We start from the raw sequence: 12,149 nt of genomic DNA on the forward strand, positions 1-12,149 counted from the left end.
GGGAGAGGCAGAGAGAGAGGGAGAGAGAGACTCCCAAGCAGGCTCTCCATAGTCAGTGCAGAGCCTGACATGAGGCTCGAACTCACGAACCGCGAGATCATGACCTGAGCTGAAATCAAGTAGGATGCTTAACCGACTGAGCCGCCCAGACACCCCTCAATTATACTATTTTAAAGTTACAGGATATCAGATAATAGGTAAAAACAAGCAAAACCCACAAAGGCGTGCTAAAGAAGAACTGAGTAAATTTCTTGATTGTGTTCCGCACTTTTCTACCTCTCCTGTTTACACAGGTGTGTCAGGGATTTGTTGCTGCATATATCATTCCAAAACTTAATGATATCACAAATAACACTCACTTAATTCTTCATGATTCTTGGCAGTATTTATCAGAAAGAACTCGTCTCTAATTCACATAGTGTCGGTTGGGATGACTTGACTGGGACTGGAGGATCCAAGAGGACTTTATTCACATTCCCAGCCTCTTACCTAGGAGCGATTGGAATGTCTGGGGTCACCTGGGCCCCTCTCTGTATGTCTCTCATCACGCAGTAAACTAACCTGAACTTTTTACGGGGTGTTTATATCCTAAAAGGCCAAAAGTAGAAAGTATGAGGCCTTTTAAGACACGGGCTCTGGGATCCAAGCTGCTTCCACCCAATTCTGTTGGTCAAAGCAAGTCACGATCCAGGGTGAGAGTTAGGGCATCTATCCAGGAATCAGGAAGATTATTGACAGGCTTCCTTGGAAATTATACACCACAGTCCACTCCGGCCATAGCAATCCATATCTCTTCCACATACAAAATGCACTCCTCACCACCCACCCCCAAACATTCGTCCCTTTATAATGAGAGATTGGGGGATGAGGGAAGATGGCAGGGGCTTGAACGGGATCAGGGAAGTAGAAGTTTCTAAAAAGTGGGGGAGGGGGTTGGTCCATAGGAAAATCATCTGGGTTTGCAAACTGGTGCTTGTCAAAGTTGGGCTCCTACCCTCCCACACAGAGACTGGGAGACAGGGACCCTCCCATCAGGTGTCGGCAGAACAAACAGTGCATTCTTTTGGCAATGTCAAGCTTTCTCAAGCAGGCACTATAAGAGGGCCAGGGTCATCCTGGGATTGTGGCCTTGAGGTGTTAGGAACTGTGAGCATTTTGTTCAAGCCTTTTAATGAGCGAGGACGTGGGGGGATGTCGGGGGACAGGGGGGTACTGATGAAATCATCTTGCTGAGAGCCTGCAGTTTTTGTAAGACAAGTTTGAGCCTGGTGGAGAAGAGGGCCCAAAGAAGGCCGGCTAGACTTTGGTCAAGGAGAGAATACTTGTTCGTTGCGTGACTTCAGAGTGAATTAAGGTGGGCATTGTGGATGTGGAAAGATCACGCCTGGAAGATTCATTCCATTCACCCCAACAGCTGGCCTGCTGGCAACAATAGAAATTTTCAATTTGCTGCCAGTAACCTGGCTGTTATTGAACTCACACAGTGCCCTTTAGGATGATATCCAGTTAGAACCAATATCTTCGGGTAGAGGCATAGAGCTCCTGCCAAAGAGATGCCTCTTTGTGCCTCTTGGAACACCAACAACACCAGGCACCCTGCAGATTAAAACCATTCAGTTTTCTGCAATTTTGAGTGTCATTTCCTTGCATCTTCACCGGGAAAGCTCTACACGTGCAGACATGAAGGATAGAGGGGCTTTGCTTGCTGTGCAGATTAAATGGGTGCAAGCAGGCTGTGAGAGCGATCTAGTGAACAGCTGTCCCACCCCTGCCTGTTCTTGGCCGGGAGACATGCCCTGTGGGGAGTGGGGATCCGTAGGAAAGAATGAGGTTCACAGCACCATCTGGAGGGCTCCTTCCTCGGCAAGGCAGTGAATGTCCTCTTCCGCTGGTCCGGGGCACTGGACCAAGTGGCCAAGTGATGATGCTGAGAAATACCATGCATTCATTCCCCATTGGTTGAACACCAGGTGTGGACTGTGGTCTTTAAGGTGGGGAGATGGGCAAAATAGGTGAAGGGGAATAAGAAGTACAGACTTGCAGTTATATTATTATATGTGTATATATATGTGTATATAATATTATATATTATATGTGTATATATATAATTTATTTATTTTGAGAGAGACCATGCAAGTAGGGGGAGGACAGGGAGAGAATCCCAAGCAGGCTCCATGATGCCAGTACAGAGCCTCATGTGAGGCTTGAACCCACGAAGCCATGAGATCATGACCCAAGCTGGAACCAGAGTTGGATGCTGAACCCACTAAGCCACCCAAGCTCCCACAGACTTGCAGGTAGAAAATAAGTAAGTCATGAAGATACAAAGTATAGCATAGGAAATGTAGTCAATAATATTATAATAATGGTGTATAGTGACAGATGCTACTATTTTTGTCATGGGGAGCATTTCATAATGGAGAGAAGTGTTGAATCACCATGTTGTGCACCTGAAACTACTAGAATATTATAGTTGCCCTAGAATATTACATGTCAACTATACTTCAATTAAAAAAAAAAAAAAACAAGTGGACGAACCACCACCACCACAAAAATAGGTGATACAAACTAGAAAGTCCACCTTGCCTACCTCTGGCCAACAGAAGTGCTAGCATTTTATGTGGGCACCACACTTCCCTAGAACCTACAAGCCACACCAGGAAACATGAGTCTACAAACAGGTTTGCATGCTGGCAACTCAACCCAGGCATCAGCCTGGAGACAAAAAGTATAAATGAAAGGGAAGTTCCTAGATTTATAACGTATTTTCAAGGTATTTGTGTCTTCAAAGTGATCGCATTTGACCCCGTTGGGAGACAAAGGAGGAAAACAAGCAGTCAAATATGACTGAGGTCTCCCGTGTGCAGGCCCTGTTGAGGGCGTATGGGATACACCAGCGAACAAACTCAAGATCCCTTCCTTGGAGCTGACATGCTAGCAGAGTTGAATCTATTGCACTAAGATGAATAGGGAAATCATAAAAGAAAAAAATCCATAAAAAAGAGAGAGCGAGCCTATGGCATAGAAATGATGCTTGGTGCCTGACTGGCTCCATTTCTCACCTTGCCTCATGCAATCCTCGACCACTAGATCGGTTTGTAAAGGGACCCAGAAGAACTTGTCTAAATACCATATGTCTTGGGCTTTTTTTTTTTAATTTTTATTTATATTTGGAAAAGAGAGAGAGAGTAGGGGAGGGGCAGAGAGAGAGAGAGGGAGGGAGAGGATCCAAAGCAGACTCTATGCTCAAGCAGACAGCCTAATTCAGGGATTGAACTCACAAACTGCAAGATAATGGCCTGAGCCAAAGTCAGATGCTTAAACTGACTGAGCCACCCAAGTACCCCTTGGGCTTAAAGATTATTTTGCAAGAAGCTGGTTTCCTTCTGTCCTCCCCTCCCATCCTGACAACAGAGGGTAATTGTGCAGAGGTCGGGAGCGGGGCAAGGGAACCAGGTCCTGGAAACCTGGTCTTTACTACCAACTGTTTCTCTTTAGGTACACTTTAAGGACCCAGATTCTGTTCTCTTCAGGCCATTAAGTGTTACCGCTCCCGAAAAACAAAGGTACTGGCTGAAAACCTATTTTGAATGAAATTTTACCCAATCTCATCTTTCAAATACAATAGGAGTTTCCAGACTCTGGATTTGACATTTAGCATTGTTCCACACAAAACACTGAAGGACGCAAATTTGTAGCAAATTCATGGCAGCTTTCAAGTTGAGCTGCTGTAGTAAATAGCAGAGCATTCTTGATATGTGAATCTGTAATATGTGCACAGGGAAAAGAAATCTCATTGTACTTTATAAGCTCAGTATTGTAAGTAGGAAATGCAATGTTCTAAGTACAACTATTTAAAATTGGCAAAAAAAAAATTATTTCAGAGTTTGTGTGACCAATCTTTGGACCTGTGAGCATGCTTTTATTTTTACCAAGACCTTATAAATATTGGAATGTAGTCATTGCTTGGCTTATTACACACACACACACACACACACACACACACACAAGCACACCCTAATTACTCAAGTGAACACATTTAAATATTTTTAAACATTTATTTATTTCTGAGAGACAGAGCATGAGCGGAGCAGGGGCAGAGAGAGAGGGAGACACAGAATCTGAAGCAGGCGCCAGGCCCTGATCTGTCAGCACAGAGCCCGTTGCAGGACTTGAACTCACAAACCGTGAGATCGTGACCTGAGCCAAAGTCGGCCGTTTAACTGACTGAGCCACCTAGGGGTCCCTAAAAAAATTTTTTTAAGATGTTCTAGTATAATGAAAATTGGCCCAGTTCACAGCTTATCTTCCACTAATATATTTTTTAAAAGAAAATAGTTTTAAGAGGAGTAAAATAGTCAGACAAACAGAGTCTGAAAAGTCCAATGTGGAAACCACAAATGACCCATAGATAAACAGGACAACTGAGAGTCCGCCCATCTACTTATTATAATACAAAATGTAAGGAATGAGGAATGCCCTGAGGAATGGTCAGCTGGTGTCAGGCAGGCCCCAGCTCGGCAGAAAAGAGACACAGATAAACGTGGCACATGACCTCTGTGTCTTTTCTGGATGAGAAGCAATTTTGTAAGAGTGAGTGATGGTCGTTATCACCAGGATGATAAATGCCAGCCGTGTGTGTGTGTGGAAACAGACACATTCATTAAAAATGCATTTTCAATCTGTAGTCCCAAGAGGTTGCTGTTTTAATTCCGACCCTGAAAAATTCATCTTGTCTTTTCCATCTCGCACTTGGGTGTTGTGTTTATTTGCTTCTTTATGTGTGGAAAGAAATTGGTGGGTAACTTTTCTCTGTATGAAACCATGGATGGCAAGGGCTAGCGAGGTCTATAGTTACATGGTTACCATATTTTAAAATTTAATGAAAATTTTAAATTGGGCAAAGGATTTTGTTTCTTTCTGTCTAGATGGTGAGTTTAGACCCTGAAATACTGAAATTTTTAGGACAATGGGATTCCTAATTTATAGGATAAAATGATGGGGATTTATGAAATCAAGACTATTCAGGAAAAGACAGGAAATGTGACTTGATGATTTCAGAGCTACCTAATTCACTGGGGGAGGGGTGGGGGGACAAACAAACCTGTTCTCTGTGAGTTCACTGTGAGAAACCAAATAAAATAATTAATGCGCTCCCACAACTGAATCTATAAGAGATGCATTTATGTGAAATCAGTTATTCATCGGCAGTGAGTCATGATTGCCAATTGATGAGACATCACAATTTTGAAAAATTATGATTTAGAAAATGTAATGGTATTCGCTCAATTTCATGAGTAACATGAATGAAAGTTCAGTGATCCACAGGTGGTTTGGGGGAACACAAGCCAGGATCCTGTCTCTACACTGTGGTTGGTAGGCAGACTCTAGAGGTGAGTGAGGAAGGGGTAGCTCAGGTTCCTTTTTATCTACTTAATTCTTTATCTACTTTTATCAGCCTTGTGACTTTGAGTGAGATGCTGAACTCTGTAGGCCTCGATTTCCTCAGCAGCAACATCAGGGTCATAGAGCATACATATCTTGTAAGTTGTGCAGATCACACTAGTTAAGATCTGTGAAGGGTACGGAACAGCGTTTGGCCATCTTATTATGTGTTTATTCTCACGAATGTTATTTGTATACACACTGCAACTCTCATTCCAATCAGTTTAATTTTACTAACAAATAATGAGTTCTTATTATGTGCTTTTTGCTGTGCTGGAAACTGGGGTGGTTACCAAGTAAAATTAAGAAAGAAATATATCGTTTCTAAAAATGTAAAGCTTGGGATGCCTGGGTGGCTCAGTTGGTTGAGCATCTGATTTCGGCTCAGGTCATGATCTCACAGTTCATGAGTTTGAGCCCCGCATCGGGCTCTGTGCTGATAGCTCAGAGCCTGGAGCCTGCTTCGGAATCTGTGTCTCCCTCTCTCTTCTGCCCCAGCTTGCGCTCTCTCTCTCTCTCTCTCTCTCTCTCTCTCTCTCTCTCTCAAAAATAAATAAACATTAAAAATTTTTTTTAAATGTAAAGCTCTGGGTAGATAAGGATTATGCAAATTATTGTAACTTCCATTTTTTAAGCACAAGTCTTTACACAAACACACAGCTATGCAAAGTCTTGCTATCACCCATCTGCTTGTCTACACTCATCCATGCGTGTGTGCACACATATACACATGTATCTCTGGACCCTGACATCTTAAATCTTGAATCCATGGAAGTAATGTGGTCTTCTCAAACCTATAGCCATTTCTGATTTTTGTTGGTTGGTCGATTGGCTAGTTTTCTGCTCCTTGTTTGGTTTTATTTATTTTGTTTAGTTTTTAAAGTTTATTTATTTTGAGAGAGAAAGAGAGAGCAAGTGGGGAAGGGGCAGAGAGAGAAGGAGAGAGAGAGAAGGCTCCAAGCAGGCTCCACACCATCAGCTCAGAGCCAAACGTCCTCGAACCACGAACCATGAGATCGTGACCTGAACTGAAGTCAGATACTTAACCAACTGAGCCACCCAGGTGCCCCTCTCCTTGTTTTTGTTTTAAGTTGAAGACTCCTATACCCAGGCAACATTGAGAGATCTCCCCTTGATGCTGGTGGGCCACACCTTGCTGTCATGGGCAAGGCAGCTGCATGTGAGTGTGACTCGCATGGGTCACATCTTCTAGACCACTCATTCCTTGCTAGCAGTATTCTTCCTAACTGACTCTATAGATGTAGGTTAACCAACAGACAAAGGCTTTCGCTTTACCTCACTTGGAAACCTCTTCCTTGTTGCATGTTTTTTATAGCTATGTTCGCGACTTTTTCGTAAATAGCATTATTAACATTTTCTATTAGAATCACTGTGTTTCGAGGCCTCCTAGGAAGCCTGCAGTCTGGAGGGGTCAGCTATGGCTCTGTGTTCTCCAGTCTCCACCATCTTTCCATTCTTCCTTTCGTTCCACCCCTCCTGTCCCAAGGCATGTCCACTCCCTCCCCCAAGTCTGGTGAAGGACGCTGTTCATTCATTGATCGTGTAGACAAACAGGGTCCACTTTGCAACACAGGGGTATTTCTGGAACCAAGAGAATCCTGTTTTTGCCAGTGTGAAAGTCTGAGAAAGGTACCCCAAAATCTCGCAGCCTCATCATAATATTTAATAAGAATTTCTTTTTTTACTGGTTTTTTTTTTTGTTATCTAGGAAAAATAGAATTACAACCGTTCCTGCTTTTTACTATGTCTGAAAGGAGAGGCGTGTGTTTGGTGGAGACTGGATTCTTTAAGTAACTGAAATTCTTTGAGCCTGTTGCAATTAAGAGGTTGGTGCCTTGTAACTAGTAACTTGGTGTGAGACAGCCAGAGAAAGTGGCATATTCCTTTTCAACATGAAGAACACACATTTTATCCCTTGTTTTGATGCGGATCTGAGGGCTTGCATGCATTTCTACTATATCATGGCCAACTCTTGTCTGTTTTGTATGTTTTTACAGGGCTAGAGAGAAAAATACAACATGTATAAATGAATGGAAACAAGATTAGGATGCATACTAATGCTCTGTTTTTTGGCTCAGTTCAGAATTCATTATTTTGTTTATTTTCAGTTCTCAGAGTTTGGTTTTGTAGAAAAGACAAATCAGCAGCATTCTTCAGGAGGCACATAATCTACTGGAAAGATCACAGGGTTTGGCGGCAAATCTGTGTGACGTGACCAGTAGTTTAGTAGCTGTGGCCACGTTAGGTAAATGTCATGACCCATCTGATCCTCAATTAACTCATCTATAAAACGGGTATAATAATGCCAGTCTCTTTGGATGGGTTTGTAAATCTGATTTAGATAATGTTTGTCAGACAACAAATAATGGAACTCATAAAAGAGAGTTTCTGTTTTCACTTTCATTTTTGTTTTCCTGATGCAGGACATTTAGTTGTACATTTACTTAGTGGATGCCTGCTTTCTATGTAACCTGAGAGCGGGAATAACTTTAAGATGTCTGTCACATTCTCAACTTCTATTCAAGGGGGTTGAGATAATTCTACTCAGGATACTAATTCAAGTTCTTCGGGGTTTCGGTGAAGAAAGAAGAAAGCGAAATGTGTATATGTTTTCAGGTAGATTCTCCCCCTCCTCCCCCAGTAGGGCAGTGTTCAACCATGACTACCTGTCAGAATCACCAGGAAAGCTCTGGAACATATAGATGCCCAGGCCACCCTAAAACACTAAAATTAGAGTGTCTGGGAGGGGGCCAGGCTTTGATACTGTTATAATGGTGGTTCTGTTAGGCAGCCAGAATTGAGTATCACTGCCTAAAAGAACCCCAGTCTAATAAACAGTGATTTGATGCTTCTAGATTTGACGGCTGGGCCACATTGGTGCCTTCCTACCAGGATTGTCATCCAATGTTCTGTGTTTCAGTAACATGATGAACAAACCCTGTTAATTCCAGTTGTTCTCTCAGTGATGATATAAAATGGTGGCAACTTCTACTGGAATATTCCACACCGTTCTGGACTCCAGGCCATGTGCCATGTTTATTCCTGTAGCTTTATTGTCTAGCATGTGGTCAGGAAGAGAAGGGAGCCCAGTAGTTGCCTTGGGATTGGAAACAGTAGATCCCTCTTCAGCCCTCTCATCTCTAGGCTAAATATTATTTCAGTCAAGCTCCCGGTGTTCAGTGTCGGCATGAAAATAGCATCACCTGATGGAAAGGATGTCTCCTTCTTGCAAAGTAGCATCTTTTTCCCTCTTCCACAAAGTCAACACTCAGCAGATGCTTATAAATGAGCATTCTTGCATTTGAAATGTGGCCACAAAGCGATTTTGTGTGTGCCTTTATTGCACAGATAATTAGTAAGGTACCGCGCTGTTTGCTGGAGATGTGAAACCAAATAAGCAGTGGTCCCCACCCCTTGTGGAACTCAAAGTATAGTGGAGTTGCTGGAGAAACCACCGTTGGCAATGCGGAATGCTAAAGCAGCACCAAGCAGGTCGGGAAGGCTGTCCTTGGCTCTTGGTGGCCCAGCGAGCTCTCTGGTTCCTATGGCTTCTGGTTCTCCCTTGGTGCTGTTCTTTCTTGGTAACTTCCTGCTGCTTCACTGTGCTTCTGTCTCCCCATCTGTTGAGCAATCCTAATTATGCTCTTGCTTGCTTTCCAATATATTTCCAAGGGAAATCATCATTCTGATATAAACTCATAAGCACTATGATTAGCGAGAGTTTAACCTCTGTGATTCTTTTAAAATCCAATCATATAGGCATGAATAAATCATGAACCCAAAGATACTCTTTCCAGTTATTTGGATTAAATAATGTTTTTTTCTTAAAATTGTCTTATCTTAGTTTTGTTTACCTAAAAGGCTTGATTGTTTTGTGTCTAGACCTCCTTGCTGCATTTCCTGTGTATGGCCAATTTATGTTTTTGCAACTTCATTTTAGAAAGAATCAGTTGGATTTTTTTTTTCTCATTATAATAGAAATAGCTTCTAGAAAGACAAAATCATCCATGTGACCATCAATAAAACTTTTTTTAAGTTTGGTATTTTATGCATAAGTACATACATATGCTCATATTATGTAAAGTTTATATCTTAATTTTGATCTTGACATTACACTGGAAGCGTTTCTCATGTTATTGGTAAACGTTATTTTAAATTGGCTGTATAATATCCAATGTTGTAGATGGACCAGATTAAATTTATAGAACTCCTTATTATTGGACATTTAATCTATTTTTTTTAATTTTCCTCTTTCTGAATAAATTCTGCTACTATAAATATCTCTGTGCAAAACATTTTCTTTTTGCTCATTCACCTGGGGTCAGTTCTTAGAAGTGGGGTCATGGGGCACCCAGGTGACTTCGTCAGTTGAGCATCCGACCTCATCATGATCTCACGGTTCGTGAGTTCGAGCCCCACATCGGGTTCACTGCTGTCAGCCTGTCAGTGTAGGGCCTGATTCAGATCCTCTATCCACCTCTCTCTACCCCTACCCCGCTTGCGCTGTCCCCCAAAATAAATAAATATCTTTAAAAAAAATAGAAAAGGTAGGGTCAGAGGGCTAAGGAGGCTGGACTTCTTTCTTTAGATGGAGGGATTTTCAGGGAACGTGTAGGACACCCTCATGGTTATGTTACAGGGGGAGCTGGGTTGTCACGAGTAAGGATCTGAAGGAATCCTGTCTCCTTTCAATGTGGGGCCCACTGTCCCCTCAGAACAAGTGACTGTTCGAGAGCTGGAGTATCTGGCGTATGCTGTGCGTCCCTCCCTTGCCCATCACACCCGCCTTTTCTGCACAGCGGTGCTGACAAGCTGTGCCGTCCACACTTTTCTGGACACAACCGATCACACTGCCAAGATGACCTTGTCCACCTGCCCTTTGCAGCCGGGGTGAAGGCTGGAGAACCCCAAAGCTACTTTCCAGCTACTGTAGGAATTCAGAGCCTAGGTCCCTGTTTCAAACATGCCACTGCTGGTATTAATCCCTTGCTGTTTCGTGGCCCATGATTGGTAGGATGAGCTCATTCGTGTCTCTTCATCTATCTGCCCCTGAGGAAGGGTGGCTGTGCTGCTACCCACTGTCTGCATATCTTACCATCGTTAGGCAAGGCCTCGATGAGGAACTGTTCAGAATAATTAAGCCCCTTAGTGGGATGGAACCTGGGTTAATGAATGGACCGGCAGGCTGCATGCCTGCATAGCAGATCCTCACCCCTGGCATCAGGCGGGTGATGCTTGCTGCTCCTGGCCCACAAAACGACTGTTCTCCACTCAGCTGGGGGGCCGATGGCACTGACTTCCCAAAGCTGTGACTGATCCATGACCTCAGGACATTGGTGAGCTGATTCCTAGGCCAGCATCTTCTCCCTTCAGATGAGGAGTTCCATGTCCCACAGACACGTCCAGAGAGCTGCTGGGGCCTCTGGCCACCTTTCCTGGCTGTGCTGTCTCCCGCAAGCCCACACCTCGCCATGGAGTCTGTCACTGTGCCACCTTGGCGACACATGAGATCTTTCCGTCGTTCTGGCTGCCACTGACACAACTCCGTGTCTCTCACCGGACCACATACTGACTTGATTGCTGTGTTCGGCCTCCAGCCCTGCCCTGTACCCGTCCTTCTCCAATTTGCAGTCAAAATTTTCTTTTAGAACAGAAATTCAATGATGTGCTTCCATATGTAAAATCCTTTGGAGATCCACGGAGCTTTCCAGACATGGACCAAATTCCGCCCAGGCTTACGAGACCCTCCTACTTAGTTCTCAGGCCTCAGGTCTCCACCTGGAACATTCTTTTCTTTCCTCCCCTCCTTTGGGGAACTTTTCCTGTTGTGCCTTAGGCTGTGCCTTAGGGTTATTAGTGCCCCTGCTGCTGTTGTCTCTAGGTCTCGACCCTGACATCTGACACACTGGGCTGTATTTACCTACTTATCATTTATCTCCAGCACTTAATGAAGGTCCTGGCACTTAGCAAGCATCCAGTAAATGTGTTGAATGAAATTGCTTAAAAGACACTTCTCTCTGTTCGGGGGGTCCTTTTATTTGAGAATAAAAGCTGATGATGACAAATGTACAAATAATATATTTATATCCCTGGAAATCTTTAGATATTTCAGTAAGTATAGTAAGTAAATAAAATTTCGGTAATTTTTCTCAGTGAAAAAAAGAAGGGCACCTGGGTGGCTAAGTTGGTTAGAACTCAGTTGGTTTTGACTTAGGTCATGAGTCACAGTTTTGTGAGTTCGAGCCCTGAGTCAAGCTCTGTGTTGACAATGTGCAGCCTGCTTGGGATTCTCTCTCTCCCTCTCTGTCTGCCCCTCCCCCATGCATGCCGTCTTTGTCTCAAAAATAAATAAACTTAAAAATAAATGAAAAAAATTTTTAGCTATTTAGTGCTGAAAATTTCAACAAAGATAGTAAGTAAATAAGTGATCAATCTTGAAGATAATTTAATTAATTGGCTAAATAAATAGGAAATTGAGTCAAGACAGGATCCATGCATATATGGTTTTGTCTCTTAAATCATAAATTAAAGAAAAAAAATCAAAAAAGAAAAAAGAGAGAGAGGGAGCCAAACCATAAGAGACTATTAAAAACTGAGAACAAACTGAGGGTTGATGGGGGGTGGGAAGGAGGGGAGGGTGGGTGATGGGTATTGAGGAGGGCACCTGTTGGGATGAGCACTGG

The 12,149-nt window shown here is 43.1% G+C and overlaps 1 protein-coding gene across 4 annotated transcripts in view; it reads left to right on the forward strand.

Annotated features, from left to right (window-relative positions):
- The window catches only part of PLD5 (phospholipase D family member 5), a 419,450-nt gene that overhangs the window by 234,709 nt on the left and 172,592 nt on the right, over nt 1-12,149 (forward strand). The window lies entirely within an intron of this gene.

The sequence above is a fragment of the Prionailurus bengalensis genome, chromosome E4, assembly GCF_016509475.1.
Source record: "Prionailurus bengalensis isolate Pbe53 chromosome E4, Fcat_Pben_1.1_paternal_pri, whole genome shotgun sequence".
In the NCBI taxonomy this organism is placed as follows: domain Eukaryota; kingdom Metazoa; phylum Chordata; class Mammalia; order Carnivora; family Felidae; genus Prionailurus; species Prionailurus bengalensis.